A 17,993-nucleotide genomic window follows, 5' to 3' on the forward strand; every position below is an offset into this window, starting at 1 on the left:
CATATACAGTAAAGTTCCACCAAAAAAAGACCACACAAAATGATGCCCCAACAGCGGAAAGGTCCCATCAGCGAGCCACTTCAGCTCCATACCTTAAACTCTTATTCTTTATATTGCCGAGATTTGCATGATTTTGAAACATCAAAGGTGGTCTTATTAGTGGAACTCCACTGCATATACAATTAATGAACACTATACACGCATATAAATCAATCAGTAATCAGCATTTGTGGAACACCGAAGTGTTAACCTTATGTTAACACTTCGTTGCTCCACCCACACCATGACTGCACATAAACCAGACATCAATATTTTCCATATGGTTAGGCAGTTAAAAAAAAAATTAATAGTACACAGTTGCTAATCCAGACATAAAATTTATCTAAAATTTATCTAAAATTTATCTAAAAACAAGCAGTCAAATAAAACACTTAAATTCTGTCATAAGTAATGATCAGCCCTCTAAAACCAAACTTCTTTACTTAAGAATAGAAATGAGAACTAGATTAGCAACCATGTCTTATCATGTGATAAAAAACCTTTAACTATTATTAAGAAAATCCTACCCATGTGTAAAATTAATTTATATCGACAATTTACTACCATATATCTGGAGACACCGCAAGTCTGAAGATATATACAAGTATTGTCAAAACAAATATTATCTTATATTTTATATACAATACTTATTTTAAAATGTTTAAAATCATCTACTGAATCTCAAGTGTTGTGATACATATATCTATTTCGAATGTTAAGAATTTGATAACAGGATTTTGCCGCACACTTAACAATATTTGGATTGGAGAGTATAAAGTATAACTTTTCATCATCACTTAAATTTTCAAACCCACTATCTATTTCCATAGCTTTTACAAACAGGTCGTTCCTAATGTCGGAATAAACATTGCAGTACAACAACACATGTTTTTCATTTTATACCCCTAAATGGCATAAAAAACAAATTCTATCATTTACTGCCAGACGCTCATATCTACCAGTCTCTAGCCTAATTGGGGCTACTCCACAACGAAATTTAGCATATGCATATATATGTTTGCTATGCAGTATAGTTTTGACATATTCTTCTGTCTCATAGTTAAACTTGAAGTTTCTATATGTTCTTAGTTTATTAAGACCACAATTGCTAGAACTATATATCAGGTGAAGTGATTCAATCCATTTGTCTAGATATTCACTAAAAACATTATCTACAACTTTATCTAACAATTCTTTCTTGTGTAAATGTACATGTTCCATAGCAATATAATCACCACAGTTGTATCTTATCAAAATATCTTGTACTCTATAATTCCAGTTTTTACAGTTGGTACCAGACACATATTTACAATGTTTAAAGATTGTTTTATTCAGACGTGAATCTGGCATACTTGAAAATCTACATAAAACATTAATTACACATTTTACCTGCTTAGCAAACACTGGTTCCCAGCCCATGTCACCAGCAACAGCAGAGTTGGGGGTATATCGACCTGTACCCAAAAAGAACCTCATAGCTCTGTTTTGGACGGCATCAATACAGGCAAATTGTTTTGTTCTCCAAATGGAACCCCCATATGCTACTACCGGCCAAACTAGCGAGTCGTACAACTTTGTAAAAACATGGTAGGGCATGTCACCCATATGTTTGAATTTAGCAATTAAAAGGCTCAAGGCTCTACCTGCTGCTTGTGACACAAACTTTGCTGTTACATTATAATCTAAGAACTCATTCAATACAAGACCTAAATAAGTATATTTGTCTGTATAGTCTAACACATTGCCATTACATTTAAATACATACTCGGATCTAGAGTCTAGACATAGATGATGTTCTAAAGTGTATAACATTACTTTTAGACATATTAATAGACATATTGTTTATATCACACCAATAACACAAGGTATTCAACATAGTCTGCAAATCATTTTCATTTTTTGCTGGTAGAGCAATGTCATCTGCGTATAATAAGATAGATACCTTAGTACCATCATTTAATTCTAAGCCCAAATCTAACGTGTTTATAGTAAAGGCAAGGTCATTTATAAAACAATTAAAAAGGACAGGTGACAAAATGCATCCTTGTCTCAAACCAATCTTAACATCAAACCATTCTGTTTTGTAGCCATTAATTTTAACACATGAACTTACATTAGCATACAAAGATTTAATGGCTTTTAACATTCTATCATTAACACCCATTGACGATATGACTCCTGCGTATTGGACGATGTGACTTAATTATATGAATTGGGCGATTGATGATTTTTGAAACGATATGTCTAACGTTGTGACTGATACGGTTTTGGCAATGAAAATGCCTTTCATTATCCCGAACAGTGCTTTTTTTCTCGCTTAATAACATCACTCTTTGGAGTTCGGATGTGAGGAATTATAACACGAGGGCGTAGCCCGACTGATATAGTGATGCGCACTCGAACGCAAACAGTGATGTTATTGAGGGATAAAATAACCGATTTGGATATATTATTTCGATTCTAACACAACATCAACAAATAAATGCTGCTGTATCTGATATTAAGCTAAACTGCGACTGATTTTTGTATACATTGCTTGCAATGTACACAGAGTTATAAGCTATATCTCAGAAAAGATACAGGTTTAATGCATTACCGAACAACATCCACTCCCGGATAAAAACCGCTATAGAAACTAGTTCTTCATTCTGCAGTAGCGGTACATTCCGACTACACATCATTAAAATAGTGTTTTGCAAAGTTGTTTAAATGCTTTGAAATTTGCAAATCGTTCATTTTCATGAAATAATAGACTCTACATTCCTTTAAAGAAAACAAAAAACTAACAGTTCATTGATAAAATCGTAGTTTATACCTACGCGTTAAACTTCGCATATACGCATGCGCTTGCTAGCATGAATGAATACATCGTAAATATAGTAAAGTCGTCAGCGCTTATGCTAAAACAATACAAAATAAGCTTTTTTTAAACCGCTAGTTTGTTGTGATTAAATGTCCGATTTTAAAATGTATTACACCAATAGAAAGCTTTGGATCTTAGCTTCATCACAATATAAACTTCAATACATCTTTTGACTCCAAAGTATTTAAATTAACTGTTAAACCTACCATATGTCAGACCATTTTACATGCGATTTATACAGTGAGATACGCAATGATAAGAATAGCCTGTCGTCTGCTAGTTCTAAAAGTGTATATCGGTGTATTATATAAATGGGACGAAACATCTCAGGTAGATATTAAATCAAATAAAATTCCCGATTTACATTTATGCAATAAAATTGCCCTAAAATGTTTTACAAAATAAGTATGGAGCACCGTCACAAAATTTACCAGCGTATACCGGAAAATGTTTTTTTTTCAAAAACTGGCAATTAGTATCGTGACTTCGAAAAATAGAAATTTCGTAAGCTATTCTTTTGAATACCTTTTTTACACATGATTTTCCTTTCACTTTTGTCTGGGATGTACTATAACGTATCGTATGTTCCAGCTTTTGTATGCCTTAGATTTTTGAAAAGAAATATGTTTCGAAATTCAGCGAAGATTGCCTGATTCAGTACGGGTAAAAATAAAGATTCGGCCGCTCGACCGTTCGACCCATTACAATTCGTCGAACTTGGGATATTGACGTATGGAGCTAAATATAGGTATATGTGGCAAGATTCGACGAGAAGAAATAATCATTTGAAACTGTAAATCAGTGTAAGCATTAAGAAATAAATACATTATGTTATTTTTTATCTGCTTATATTAATTGCCGAAAAACACCAAAAAAATACCGAAAAACACTTAAAATACAAAGAAATATTAATTCAGCAATATAAACCATTTTTGATGGTTATTTGATGAAATTGGTTTTTGACGGTTATTTGATGAAATGGGTTCAATAATATCAGTTTTAAATCGATGATATATACAATTGGTATAATTCCAACAAAATAAGTTTTATCTACTTTTTTCTACCCTTTAAATGATTAAAATTTACTTTCTTTTTGCAACCAGTGTAAATTAGAGAATGATTCTATTCTGTATTAAATGCGATATGAAAGTGTTTTTCGGCAAAGTTACAGTCTAGCGTCAAAAAAAAAAAAAACATGGAAAAGCCGGAAAACACATTTTTACGGCATTAAAATAGTCGTAGTTAAAACAAGAGCCGCTATTTTTTTTCCAACCTTTTAAATGAATAACTATTACTTTCTTTTTGTTACGAATGTAAAATGTCAGTGATGTTTATATTTTTATAAATACAGCATGAAAGTGTTTTTCGGCTACGTATCGGTCTAGCGTCAAAAAAATGGAAAAGCCCAAAATAAAAAAAAAACCACATTTTACTTGCGATGAAATGGACATTTCAAAAATAGAACTATTAAATAAAATTTTAACCGTCTAAATGAATGATTATAACATTATAATTCATGTGTAAGAAATGTAAAATATCAGTAATATTTTTGTAATAAACATTGTATGAAATTGTTAATCGGCTATGATACTGCCTAGCGTCAAAAAGATAGAAAAAAAAAACAACAAACAACACATTTTACTTGCAATAAAATACTATATATATTTTTTAAAAAATGCTGCTAAATACATTTTCAATCGTTTAAATGAATAACTATGACATAGAATTTATTACCTTTGTAAAATGTCAGTTATTTTTTGTAATATGTAGAGTATGAAAAAGTCAGTGGTGAAACTTATAGGTTGGCTAGCTCAGGGTGAGGTTAGCCTGGGTTCCAGTCTGTCGATTTTTTGTTATGTTTCTGTTTGGCAAAATCGACACTATCAAAACGACGAACGAATACGGAATATTATGCGCATATGTTATGAACAAAAAAATGTTATGAATAAGCAAAAGCTATCAACGCCTGAATCCCAGGCTATGTGAGGTTTTATATTGTTGAATGTCGGCCATCCATCTTATGTCAACTCTGGTCTGTCCACATTTAGCATCGTCGGATACCCACGGCCGAACCATTTACATTTATCAGTTAGGTATCAACCACGTGTATCCGATGCTGACATTACAGTTGTTAACAATCTGCTGGTCATTTAGTTTGTTAACACTCTACTGGTCAAACTTTTGTCCCAAATGTCACACACAACATCGTAAGAATGAGTGTGACAGGTTTTGCTCGAGTTTGAACATGGATCACCTTGGTTGAAAAATCAGAAGTATGTCACAGTAGCCAAAAAAATAGAAAAAAAAATGTTTTAGCTCAATGGTTCATCTAAAGTTAAGAAGTTGGTAACACAACCTGATTATGGAAAAACCCTTGTTAACTTGCTGTCCAATATAAATGGATTTCTTGGAAAGGTTGTTCATGAAGACTATATGTAACAATTATTGAATAATGAAAATATTACAGTACATTTGAATTGTTGTGATTATAGATTTCATTTTTATTAATTAACGATAAAGTAATGCATTTGAAAATAAATGTGTAGAGATAAATACAACACACCAGAATATATTTATTAATGCATCAAAGTACAGTACATAGATGTACTGTAATTTGGTAATTAAGTCTTGTAGGATGATTCAATTAATTGACTTTGTATAGAGTTCAAACCAGATCATGTATTTTATCAGATAGCATCACTGGAAACTCAATATGACTGTTTCAATATTCTATACTGCAGTCCATTTGACGGGTGTTTCAAAAAATGATTTCTTTATTGCTCATCTATCAGCTTGTCATAGCAATACACAGATGGAACATTACATCTTCCTTGACTCATAAATAACTTTTGAAGAAAAAAGCCTTGGTGCATGTGAATCACTTGTTAGGGACATTGATCTTGGTCAGAAGATGATCCCTATTGTTTTCGAGGTCAGTAGGTTAAAATCAACATGGCTTTGATGTCAAAAATGGATTATATTATCAAGCAATGTATACTTCAGTACTTTCAGTGCTTTGATTTCCGTACGTATCTTCAGCGGGTCGCAATTTTACTAGTTATGTCAAATTGTTAAACAAGCTAAATGTTGATGCAGCACATCAAAGACGCAGCCAGATGATGTGAACAGTCAATCAGCATTGAAAATCGTTCTCTATATTTGTTATTCCATTGTGTCAATTGTTTATTTTTTGAAATGTTGAAATCAATATTAATCTATTGAAAACAATAAAAAATGGAGAGGAATAGTCTGAACATACGCCAAAATAGAAATGTCAAGACAGGAACTGGTAAGGAGAATATAGTCTGACTACCTACGCTGGCTTACCGCATACAACACTCAGTGCTTTGATTCCTCAATATTCTTCACAGTATATAAACGATTTAAACCCCAACCGGATCTTGTAAGACGATCGCAGCATCTAAACGTACAATTAGTCGTAATGACACATTAAACTATTAAAAATCGGCTTGAATTTAATATGTTAACATTTGAATCATATTAAGAAATGATTTATCTTTGCTTAAATATACATTCATAACCTTCTTCGTAAAATATATGCGCATAAAACGACGCTGTGTTCCTCGCCTCATGTTTTGTTTATGTCAACACACGCCGATTACACAAGCAAATGTATGCCTAAAATTGGTTTACTTCACTATAACTCCTATCTGAATCTTTAATTTATTGTCTTAACCTTATGTTACCGGACAGACACTTGTGAAAATATCTTTGAATATTGATAAAACATAGTAAATAATAGAGGCGAACATTCTGATAACTGTACCCGTCTTGCTAAAACAATTTTAATGATCTGTACCCTACTTGTGTTTTCACTGAAGCATTTCTTGCGAGTCACTTTTGATGATTTTTATTGTTTTTTTTTTGTCGTATGTTCCAAATTTTATTGTGCAGAATATGAAGTTATTGTGTCACAAGAGAAGCTAGGGTACATGTTTTACATGTAATTAAGTAACTAAAACTGCATATCAATGGAGGAGCTTCGTCATGTTTTCACTGTCTACGAGAGTGGCTGTTTATACGAATCAGAAAGTCAATTATTTCTTGATATGAATAATTAACTAACAAACCTCATCTTTACTTACCTTTTAATTTTCTTTGGAAAGATATAAAGCTAAAATATTACAATCATATGAACAATTAATTTTTTATATTTAGTTCAACGGCATTGTTGTTAGTTTTGACGTGACCGTTATATAACGTCCCGTATCAATAAACCTCGAAATATCATTACAAGATTTTTTTGCAGATTACTTATTTCAACATGTTGAAAGCTTTACACCTACCGTTGATTTCATTCTGCTTTTTTAAACACTGTTTTATATTCTCAGAAATTCATTGACTTTCTATTTCTGACATGTACGTCTTTTATTCTTGTATATCTTTCATAGGCGTCGACAATTTTGGCATCTTTTTAAACGGAGAATATTCGGGAAATTTTAATTGTCAGTATTTCAGCAATTGGTGTTATAAACTTCTTTTTTTTCGTTTACGTTATTGGCTGTGACGCTGAATTTTTTTAAGTAGGAAATTTTATTCTGATCATTATTTATTCTTATTTTCAAGTTGCAGTCTGGATGGCGAATAATTATGTGGTCAATGATAGCATTGCGATTCGTAGTCTTTACTGAACAGTATATACAGTTGTATTCTTCCATGGTGATCCGAAAGAAAAATATACATAACATTATATTCTTTATTAAACAAATGATTAACAATATTATCAGTTAAACCAATTCTCGGTAAATACCTTAGATCCCACCTAATATACTAAAATTCTATTACAATCATTTATATTTTATGGCAATAATTGATACAAAATCGCAATGAACGTAAACTTTTCTCCAATAAATCTTTAAAAATACTCACAAGTCAGGGTACAGATAAAATTCGTAAACTCACAAGTAGGGTTCACAATCACCAGCAAGTAACGTTCAGTTTACGGAAATGACCTCCTTGGTAAAACTCTTAAATTTATGTTCAAGATACAGCAAAGTGTTATGCATATGACTAAATTATCGTTTGTTATTTATTACTTTAGTAGTTCGATATCACAATTCAATGTTTAACTAAATCAACATTGGAATAAGACGGATTTTTGTTCGTGTTCAGTGTTGATCACCTGAAAGCTGTTCGTGAGTTTCGATTATTTTATAGCCTTCGTGCTAACGTTTATGTTTTGCATAACTTAGACTTTAATAAAGTTTCTCTCTTACATTATAAATATAAATTCATTAACCTAACGTCCATCAGTATCAATATAAATACCAATATCGTAAACAAATGAAGTGACAGAATATGGGAGACACTAAAATCTTTTCACAAGATCCGATTGGGGTTCAAATCGTTTATATACTGTGGAATATGGCTGACACTAAAATCTTCTCACAAGATCCGGTTGGGGTTCAAATCGTTTATATACTGTGTTCTTGGTATAATAAAGTTGCATATTTTTGCATAATAAAGTTGCATATATTTGTGAAAATGTAGAACCTAATGCATAAATTCACAAAGTAATGCCATGTCTGAAATTCTAAAATGTTTGTCTGTTGCGACAAAGATTGAAACGTCTGGTCGAAGCAAAATAAATTGGAGAACAAGTAACATTGAAATGATTGGTACACTTAAAATAAATTCTAGACAATATGTGCCGAAAATATGTCCATTTAAATATTGGTGCGGATTGCATTATGTTCGAATGATTTTGAGAATGAACTGTTCTGCAGTGGTCTCCTCTTACTGGCCGTAGCGTAACCGATGCACAGAGTTTGGCGTACTTTCTTAGCGGTTGAGGGAGAACCGCCTCTGATAGAGAGTGGGCGCGATTAAGGCTTTGTAATTTGTAATTCAATGATTCGATAAGTGATATTGATCGTCAACTAAGACTTAATGCTAGCATACGGAGCATCACATTAAATTTGGTGACAATTTAAGGCGGAGCCGAACTTCAACAGAGGCGGAGGAGATGAAGTGAGTGACACTGCCTCAGTCGTAACGTTCAACTATAGACTGGCTCATTGGCAAGTTATTTATTAAGTAGATAAAATTAGATAATGGTGAAAAAATATGAAAATATGAGAAAAGCTATTTTTATTAGAAGATTTGAGAAACGTGTGATTTTGCTAATTAAAAAAATAAACAAAATCAAGTCTAAAATTTCCCCATTGCTATATGGACAAATGCATATCTACGAGACGCCGCGTGCACGCAGCATCTAATGATTACGTCATATATGTCTAAATATAGAACGTCAACAGTGATTTTATGGATTTAGCTCAATACAGGATTGGAGCAGTACCTCTAGACGCTTGCAGAAATCATGATCACAAAATAGACAAATATCGTTTTTTTCGCCGAATTTTACATTTTTCCTTGATTGTCGTACTTGATTCGGTGTGAAAAGATGAATTAGACCTGTTAAAGTTCATTCCGTTGGGTAAAAAGACAAGATTTTAGCATTTTATCATTCAAGCGCCTTGTCCGGTATATACCGGAATACGGTATTTAGTGTGGTGCTCCAATCCCTTTTTTAGTCACAGCCTGATTTTATTGCATAATAACAAACACTTTCGGTTCAAGGAAAAATGCAGGTGGTATGGTTGCTGATTTGTGCCATTTGTGTTTTCGCTGCACGTTCTCGCCATAATATATAACACTTTGCTCTGCGCCCCCTCTAATCACCGTATTTTCGCCGAAAAGCCGAGAATTAAAAAGTTAAATGGCGGGGGCCAAAAAGCGAAAAAACGCTTATTAGTAAGGGTGCTAAAAAGCGTGTTTTCGCTCCGAGCCCCCGCCGTTTTATCTATTAAACTTCGCCCGCGCCCAGCTAATTAGCGACTATTCGTTTCGCCCCCACCCGCCATTTTATTTAGTTAATTCTTGACTTTTCGTTTTGCAGGATCGTCGGGCGAAAACACGAATGGCACAAACCAGCCACCATAGTTATGCAGGCTAACAATGACTACTTTAGTTGAATTAGAATCTACTATAAAACGTTGTTGTTTTTTTTTTCGTTCACTCATCGTGTTGCTTGTTTCGATTATGGATTTTACATGATTCAGTTTTACTTTTGCATGATTTCTACATTATGTTCACATTCCTGCGTTGCGGGATATACACATTACTAACATAATTTATCAGTTATTTTTTTTTAGATCAAAGAAAGTCGTTTTCGGCGGAGTGTTCAAAGATTAGCAAGAAAATCATTGATGACCAACAGTATATCATTTATGAAGACGGAGTTTCATTCGTCGATGCCATGGTATTGGGTATACTTAGTATTCTATACATTTAACATGCATATAGATCAAGGCATTATATTTTAACTAATTATAAATGTTCTATATTTTTTGTTTATCTCAGTTTTCACTACATGATAACGTTTTTCTCTCATTTTTATACATGATAATTAACAAATTTTGAACAGAGTATGATGCATGATTTCACTTTCGGAGAGCACTGTTTTGATTTATGATTGCACTTTACTTTGTTGACGATACAAAAGTTTCTTAGATTGCATCGTTTTATTTTATGGTTACAAAGCACGGATGTGCAGTATTGGCGGATTCTTTTTTATCGGTGGCAAATGCTTATTTCTTTGGATTCCAGTAGGCTAAGGTTTAGATTTCCTGTTTTCTCTCTTTTTTGTGCAGTATACCCATGGTAATATTAATTCCATAACTATAAAATATCAGTAAGTTCAATAAAAAAACAACAACAAACAACATAACCAAAACAAACAAACCAAAATACCACCACGTACAAGATTCGCTGTTAGTTTCACACTATAAAATGTATATACTGCATTTTCAGGAATTTTGTCACCGAATTGTGAAGTTAAAGATGTTATTTCGAACCTCGGGTGAATGCAAAAGCTTCCAAAATGAAGGTACACGTCCTTTCATAAGTTTTTTTTTAAATAATCCTATCATTTCAATATAAGATGTAAAGGGAGATAACCTACTTGAAAACGTGTGTCATAATACTTGTTATCAAGGGCAGTAATACCTGTCAAACCGGTAGTATTTTCGAGTATTTTCCTAATATACATACATGTACTTGTATCTAATGTAAAGAATTTGAAGCAATTCTTCTTATTTTAAAGAACTTTTATTATTTTAATTCATTGTCAATTTTGTTCCTTCAATTTATGTTATTATCATATATCTAAATAAAAGAAACAATAAAAAAATATTTTAACAATAAAGGCACTTAAAATTTATAATATAAATTTCTTTCCAGTCGTGTCAGCCCTAAGAAAATAGGACGGAATTGTCTCACAATCACAAAATAGGGCCAGTAGTTACGGCGTGATTTTGCATGTGGTCCGATGAGATTAGGGGCACACATGTCTTGGTTCTTAGAAATATTAGTATAAGAATAACAGCGTGTTTATCATAATTATTATTTCAGGTCCCGGATACTGGATTGGAGAATGGTGTCAAGCGGAGCGTACTGGTAACAATATAAGTTGCTGGCAACACATAAATGCCTCCAATGTGATTCAAGTTTCTGGCAAGGACAGGTGTGCCTATATACAATCTAACATTGACAATAAAAACGAGACATGCGGCAAAAGTTCTGACTGTTTTAAGAAAAAGATTCCCGTTTGCAAGTGTTACTAGTAACTTGTTAACCCACACAAAGAATGAAAATCAAATTTGTATCACTTTTTTCAGATAATTAGTTCAGATAATCAAGTAACTGGTGACATAAAAATCCAGGTTGAGATGAATGTTAAACAAGCTTATCATCCTGAATCTTCATTCGATAAAGACATTTGAGCCGCTTCACGACAAAACCAACATAGTGCGTTTGCATCCGCGCAGTCTGATCAGGATCCATGCTGTTCGCTATCAGTTTCTCTACTTGTAATAGAGTTGGTAAGCGAACAGCATGGATCCTGATCAGACTGCGCGGATGCGCAGGCTGGTCTGGATCCATGCTGGTCGCAAACCCATTATGTTGGTTTTGTCGTGACGCGGCTCATTTAATTGTTGAGCTTTATGTCGAGCTAGCTTCAAATCTCGACTCGGCATTTAATATTGACCAAATTTTGGGCTAAATGTCGAGCCAGCTTCACATCTCGGCTCAAAATTCAATATTGAACAAATATTGAGCTGAATATTGAACCAGCTTCATATCTCGCCAAGAAATTCAACTTTAATTAAATGTTGAGGTTAACGTTGAGTCAGCTTTATTTCACACCTATATATGCAATATTTACCAAATGTTGAGTTTGAAGAATGTCGTGCCGGCTTCATATCTCAGCTCGACATTCAATATTGACTAAATGTTGAGCTGCAAGCATAGACGAAAAATCGTAAATACGGTGGTAAATTATTCAATTTCATATTTGAAGTATATATATATTGTATAAAGAAGCAAAGCTTATCAAAATTTCAACACCAACAATCGAATTGTATACAATAATCTTGTTTTATTTGAAAAGATGATAATTAGAAGGATTGATATTATTATGTTTTAATAAAGTTCTTTTTTGCTGATTATCGAGTAAGCATAACATCTCCGCTTATCAATCAATTAATTAAGATCGAATGTTTAGTCAGCTTAATCACCGCTTGTCATTAAGATCGAATGTTGAATGCTACCCTTCTAAGCTGCCTGTCATTTGCTTTATGTCAAATGATGAAATGAATGTTTTCCCATCTTAGATTCACATCTAGTCACTCCCTATTGAGCGGATGTTCAGTTTAAACTTGACATATAATCAAACAAATTCATGGTTTACAAATGATGAACGATCACAGAGCTTACATCTAGTGTTAATTATATACAAGGTTAGCTTTTAAAAAAGCTAGTAGCGACTCGCTTCGTAATTTTTTTCAAGGGGTGTGTTTAAATGTAAAAATGACAGTTCTGTTAGCTGAAGAGACTTCAGCGAACAACAAAATAAAAGTGAAGTCAACACTGGCCCGGTGCCCGATGGCCAGTGTATATAAGTTCAGGCCAGTGTAAATTTAAGAAAATTTTGTTAATTATTTAGTAGAATAAATTCAAAACTGGAATTCGGGCCAGTAAATTCAAAATCTTAAACTCATTGACTGAAAGTGACATATAAAGTTCTCTCAGTTTAACCAAGATGAGTATGAGTATGAGTATATATGAAGGTGCATGTAAACAGATTGAAGAACATATGTCTATGCACATTTACTATATGGCCTGTTGACCTTGACCACAAAATGTTAGATAGGTAGATTTCATAAAGATGTCTCTTTATACAAAATTAAGTTGTAATACATGTATGTTATTTAGTATTGGAATGGGAGGCACAAGTCCTAAAGTAAACACAAGTTGTCAATCAATTCAGCCAGAAAAGCCGGGATCCTATTAAAAAATATAGGGATCCCAGAAATTGACCAGTCTAAGAAGATGTTTTTAAGATAAGCCGGGATCCTATTAAAACATATAGGGATCCCGGGAATTGACCAGTTCAAGAATATAGTTTTCAGAAAAGCGGGGATCGTATTAAAATGTAAATAGATCTCACGGATTGGCCAGTTCAAGTATATAGTTTTCAGAAAAGCTGGGATCGTTTTAAAACATACAGGGATCCCGGGATTTGACCAATTCAAGAAAATAGTCTTTGATTTTTCCAATTAATTAGGCATATAATTATAACTATTGTGATTTCCGCATTTTATGTTTGTTAATAAATAGCTCTAAATATATCTATATTCTAAGTTAAATTAATTTAACGTTCATTATATACAATAGAAAAAATTAACGTTTAATGGCCTTTCATTACGACAACAATCAACACAAATATAGTTCATTAGGATTTTCCTCCATATCTTATACGATCCCGGATCCCGGGCGTCCCGGATCCCGGCCAGTAAATACATACACTAAATACCGGAAAGGATAAAATGACCGGAAAAAAGGAAAAATAAAAAATGCACAGAACCAGATGTACACTTATGTTAATTAACCAAACGAAAACTTACTACAGAGAAAACAGGTGAAATCGCTAAATCAGAAGTCAGTGTAAATATGATTTATTGAAAAGAATTCATACAGACAAACATTTTAATCATCATTATATCTTTGCGCTCAAAACAATACTTGCTGATTTTTAAAAATGGCGTGAAAATTGAAGGTTTTTTGACGATATGTAAGATTAAATTTGATTGGCTAAATAATTTTGGATCCTAGCCCTGATAGATAAATTTTGTAGAAAGCTGGAAGCCAAGCTTCGATTAAATTTTTGGATAGCTTCGGAGTTTTAGGTTGTTTCTCAGTAAAATCCTACCGTAATACCGGCTCGCCGTGGCGAGCCGGCATAAATATATCAAACCATATAATAATAGGTTAATGACATGCATATGCCGCCAGTATTGAGCACGGCGTTTCTGCGCTTAGAACTGTGCGTCTGATTATACACAATACCGTTAGTTATTCGAATTGTGATGTCTTTCAACTTAAATCTACCAAAGATCCTGATAGATTACCTTAAATGGTCAAAGCAAATCAATTTTCGTTGATAATGAATCATAACCCTACACCATTGAATATTTTAAAAAAATGAAACAACTTGGGAAAAGATGCATCAATAAATATATATTTGTTAAAACATGCACGAAGAAAGTTACCAATCCCTAGCTGCAAACGTTTTTATGGTAAACTACCAATCCCCAACTGCAGACGTTTTATGGTTAACTGCCAGTTTCCAGCTACACACGTTTTTTATGGTAAAATTACCAGTTCCCAAAATGTTTCTATGGTAAATTACCAGTCCCCAGCTACACAAGTTCTATGGTTAAATTACCAGTCCCCTGTTTCACAGGTTTTTATGATAAAACAGTACCCAGCTACACACGTTCTGATAATTAATTACCAGTCCCCTGCTTTAAACTTCTTTAAGGCCCATTTCAAGACACTTGCAATACACGTATTTATAGGAATTTCCTGACAATATACGTATGCATGGTACATGTTGTAATGCATATTCCAGAGAGGTTTGGCATTTGACTAGTTTTTATTCAGAGGGATTATGACTGGAATGCATGCACGATTTTTCACTATCAAAACGTATTTTAATATCAAGATTAAGCTTGATGTTACATGACAATACATTACATGCAAATTCTTAGGGATAGTCTGATACATGTATGCGTATTTATAGTAAATTACTAGCCAGTTCTAGTTATTGTAAATCACATTTCCTGAATACACATATAATACATGTATTCCTGGCAAATTTCTTGCCACTGGTTATTCATGTTCTTACATTAAATAAGCAGTCCCATGTATTACACTTATTTATTGTAAATAAAAAATTCTAGGCTTTACATGTACACATGCACACGTATTTATTGCAAATTAGCAGCAATTGGTACAGTAAATTGTCAGTTTCTGCTTACCCTTTACTGCATTTATTTCAAATTACACACTTATTTATCGCAAATAAGCAGGTCCTGGCGGGTAAATACGTATTTGTGGTAAATTACCAGTGACTGGTTATACACATTTTTAAATTGCTACATGTACATTAAACGCAATCAAAAACTGATTATCTCTAGCTGACTAGATATTTGCAACAGGTATGAATATGGCGTTTATTTCATTTCTTCAAAGTTTAGAGAGTCTGTCAATCAGAAAGATTTTCGGACCAGACGGACCAGACAAACTAATAAAACAAATGAGCCGTGTCACGACAAAACCAACATAATGGGTTTGCGACCAGCATTGATCCAGACCAGCCTGCGCATCCGCGCAGTCTGATCAGGATCCATGCTGTTCGCTTGTAAACCCTATAACAAGTAGAGAAACAGATAGCGAACAGCATGGATCCTGATCAGACTTTGCGGATGCGCAAGCTGGTCTGGATCCATGCTGGTCGCAAACCCATTATGTTGGTTTTGTCATGACGCGGCTCAAATGAGTTGCCATGCTTTACTGGCGGTGCCTAGCCGTGGCTCTATATTTTCTTTAAAGAAAGACATACTATTAAAAGTTTCTAACTCATTTACAAACACTGTAAACAATACTTTCTCTACATATTACAACATAATATTACAAGCAACTTCCAATTATAAAACATACACATTAATTAGATATTAATATTCACTGACGAAAACTTACTCAAAGTTCGTGCATTAAGTTACTTGTTCATTGACAAAAAAAGAAAAGATGAAAAAAGATGCGTCACATAAAAATTCGCATCGTCATGTTTTAGAATGTAAAATAAAAGACCTTCAGTTCGAAAAAAACCCCTATAAATGCTAGAAGTAGAGTGCTATAGACTTTGACAACTTGATCATTGGAAACGCGTCATATATTAAATGATATAATTATGCGATGGGATGAAAGGGAGATAATTAACTGTAAAATTAACATCATTTTATTTGATGCAAAATATTGTATTAACTCCCTCGAGTATATATGTAGTACTTTGAGTGCATCAGGGTTTAAACAGTGAAGTTCTATTTGAGTTTATGATACTGTGACATTGTGTACTTATAATTGAAATGTTGATGAAATAAAATGAGTTTTTTCATTCTCCGATGTTTCATGAAAAGTTATTTTTTCACTGGCATGAAACATAATTCCTGTATTTACACTGATGTCTTTCCGGACTACTTTCTTCTAATTTAAAATTACACACAATTTAAGTGGAAGTCTCTCGAGTCGTAAGGTCTAAACAATTAACTCGGATATAATTAACAGACAATTCAAGTTTTGGTCTGTCAATACGGGATGTATTTTAATCTTGTGGTATGAAACTGATCATATTTCAAACAAATCCTGTATTTACGGAAAAAGACTTGAATATATTTTCTATATAATATGTGATGCTTTTGTTTTTTTTTTCTATGCCATTAATTGTCATTTTATGGAGCTTTTGAGATTAACCCATCATATAAAAGAGGTCACGGTAAGTCAATGAAGTGCTCGCTTATATTTGGAGGCCTGTTACATGTACATACTTTACAGCTCAGACTTTGTTTGTTTCATTTTGCGCCCTTTCCTAACAGTATTTCAGTCAAATAGGCGGGTAGTTTCCTAACCATCGTTTCTGGAGAGTTACACCAGTACTAGACTACCTTACTCCGTGCTTAACTACCAAAGCATCTCCCGGGGATCGAACCCACGCCAGAGAGGTAACTGGATTAGAAGTCATCGACTCTAACCCCTAGACCACGGAGGCGGTTGCAGCTCATGCCTGTAACATGTACATACTCTGCAGCACAGATAAATCGCAGATTTGTTAGATTTGCAGACATTGACAACGTGTTGGTGACACAGGAAAACTTTTGGCCCTAACTGGTTAAATGGTTGACTTAATAATTCTGTAGAAATTATTATATTAATATGCCGTAATATGATGTAATACACATATACAATAAGCTGATAAAAAAACAACATTTAATAATAATTAGAATGGAAGACGACATCTTACACTAGTTCTTTTACAAAAATTTACATATTTCAACTTAATCGTATATTCTGTAAAACATTATGCGGCACGCATCCAAATTCATATCAATTTGCATGAACATTTTGGAAATGTAATTAAAATAAAATATTGTGTGATGAACAAATAAAATAATTTACATATTGCAATCAGCACTTACAATCAAAGAAAATTAGCAAATAGTGTAATACATATGCAAAAACAGCCTTTATTGCGTTAGTAACGCAGTAGAAATATGGTGATAAAATACTGCAAAATCAGTCTAAATCCGGGCATAACATGTAAAATTTTACTTGGATCTTAAATGTTTTTATCTTCCTTAAAATGTTAGTACATTTTTTTCAATATTGCCTTTCTTGAAATAATTTTGCTCATCTGGAGTCGTGCAGCTTTAATAAACGTTATGACCAATTGCTTTAAATTGTACCACACGGCCTTCAAATATATTTCCTGTATTGGATATTTTGATATTTATTCTAAACTGTTTTGGATAGTTAAGTGAGTTCATTATATTCCACGCACTTTCAAGGTCAAACTGTTAATTTTTATCCGGACGATATCCGTACAGGACATTGAACACATTTTGCAAAAGCGAATCCTGCAGTCATTTCAAAACAATATAAGTTCTAAAGT

The 17,993-nt window shown here is 33.2% G+C and overlaps 1 long non-coding RNA gene across 2 annotated transcripts; it reads left to right on the plus strand.

Moving 5' to 3' along the window:
• Positions 1-7,633: 7,633 nt before the first annotated feature.
• LOC132733634 (uncharacterized) lies at positions 7,634-12,281 on the plus strand. 2 transcript variants are annotated; one of them, XR_009626192.1, is made up of 4 exons: positions 7,634-8,058; positions 10,078-10,184; positions 10,736-10,811; positions 11,336-12,281. It is a non-coding gene; the product is annotated as an uncharacterized LOC132733634 (long non-coding RNA). The 2 variants fall into 2 exon arrangements; XR_009626191.1 differs by lacking the exon at positions 7,634-8,058 and having other exon boundaries at positions 9,784-10,184.
• Positions 12,282-17,993: the final 5,712 nt, after the last annotated feature.

The sequence above is a fragment of the Ruditapes philippinarum genome, unplaced genomic scaffold (assembly GCF_026571515.1).
Source record: "Ruditapes philippinarum isolate M1 unplaced genomic scaffold, ASM2657151v2 ctg3741_1_1_1_1, whole genome shotgun sequence".
Lineage (NCBI taxonomy): Eukaryota > Metazoa > Mollusca > Bivalvia > Venerida > Veneridae > Ruditapes > Ruditapes philippinarum.